This window comes from Sinocyclocheilus rhinocerous, unplaced genomic scaffold (assembly GCF_001515625.1).
Source record: "Sinocyclocheilus rhinocerous isolate Xijiao unplaced genomic scaffold, SAMN03320098_v1.1 scaffold1666, whole genome shotgun sequence".
NCBI lineage: Eukaryota > Metazoa > Chordata > Actinopteri > Cypriniformes > Cyprinidae > Sinocyclocheilus > Sinocyclocheilus rhinocerous.
The window spans coordinates 112,416-114,350 of NW_015628700.1; positions in this window are offsets into that span (position 1 = coordinate 112,416).

Consider the following 1,935-nt stretch of genomic DNA (forward strand, 5'->3'; position numbering starts at 1 on the left):
TGTTTTTAAATCTGTATAACATGTTAAATCTACTTTTATTATTGTTATTGTTTGCGTATAGACCTATAGGTAAACTTTGACGGCTTTTTTTCTGTGTAAAGTATTTGGGTTCCAGTAGGGGCGGGGCGGCGCTCTGATTGGTCGGGGGGGCGAAAATGTCGCTCGCTGATTGGCTGGCGCCTCAGAAGACAGGTTAGAAGACCCACCTCACCTCTAGCCATAGATTTGTATTAGAAATGAAGGGCAGAATGGAGAAAGCCTTTGTGTGATCTATGGAAACGAGTTATTTGTTATTTACCCATTTTTTTTCTCGGTGAAGACTAAAACCTTGTTTGGTACAAGACTGTAACCAAATATTTAGAACTGAGAGGGACCAAATGTAAGTACACTCTTAAAAATAAAGAATGCCATAGAAGAACCTTTTTGTCTAAATGATTCCATAAAGAACCTTTAACATCTGAAGAACCTTTCTGTTTCACAGAAGGTTCTTTGTGGTGAAAGAAGGTTCTTCAGATTATAAAAAGTTAAGAAAGAGATGGTTCTTTAAAGAACCTTTGACTGAATGGTTCTTTGTGGAACCAAAACTGGTTCTTCTATGGCATCGCTGTCATGAACCTTTTAAGCGCCTTTATTTTTAAGAGTGTATTGTGAAATATTGATTGAATAATGGATGTGTCTCAAGTGTCAGTTGTGGCTCTTCTCTCAACCACAAAAGGCTGGATTATTATTATTCAGGTGCAATGATAATGGACTCTCCCGGAGAAGCTGGCAATCAAAAATGCTTTCAATTCACAATAAAATGAATTTTACTTTGACTTACGTGTTAATATTATAAAGAGTGGTTCACAGGTTTACAGTTGGGTAATACCACAATAAATAACACACATCCTATGTTGATTCTTCAGAAATTCAAATCACCAAGACCTGACATGCACAGAAGTCAAATAGTAGTCAGTCAGTATTAGTTACTTAAAAAGTTCGTTGCAATTTTGTGCGAGAAAACTTAATCTGAGTGGCTTTTCCCACACTTTCAGGCCCTGGAAAATGGACACTTTTGTTCCAAAGTGTCAGGTGTGAACATGTAGATACACAGTGAAATCACTCGATGACAAAACATGGGAAATAAGAAACTACTCATACAACCTGAAAACACAACATTGATACCAAAGATGAGGCATTACCCACATATTATTAGTACTGGTCACTATTGCTCATACTTTTATTATACTACTATTATATTTTCTGACATAAAACTTTATTGCAAAAATGTAGTATCATCCCACACGTTTGTGATATGGACATAAATAATACATCAAATTGTGCAGATTTTTGAGGAAAGGAGTAATATTACTTTTACTCAAGAAACATTTCTTATTTTTATCAATGTAAAAAAGCTGACTGCTGCTCAAAAACATTTTTAATCAATAATACATCAAATTGTGCAGATTTTTGAGGAAAGGAGTAATATTACTTTTACTCAAGAAACATTTCTTATTATTATCAATGTAAAAAAGCTGACTGCTGCTCAAAAACATTTTTAATTATTTCTAATGTTGAAAAGAGTTGTGCTGCTTCATATTTTTGTATATTTTTCATATTTTTGATTCATGTAACATCATAAATGTCTTTACTGTCACTTTTAAACCATTTAATGCATCCTTACCTTTGTTTGTCTTTCTTTTCAAACTCACCCCAAACTTTTGAACGGTAATGTATCACGGTTTCTACACAGCACAACTGTTTTCAACATTGATCATAATCAGAAATGTTCCTTGAGCAGCAAATCAGCATATTAGTATGATTTCATAAGGATCATGTGACCCTGAAGATTGAAGTAATGATGCTGAAAATTCAGCTTTGCATCACAGAAATAAATTACATTTTAAAATATATTCACATAGAAAACAGTTCATTTAAATTGCGATAATATTTCAC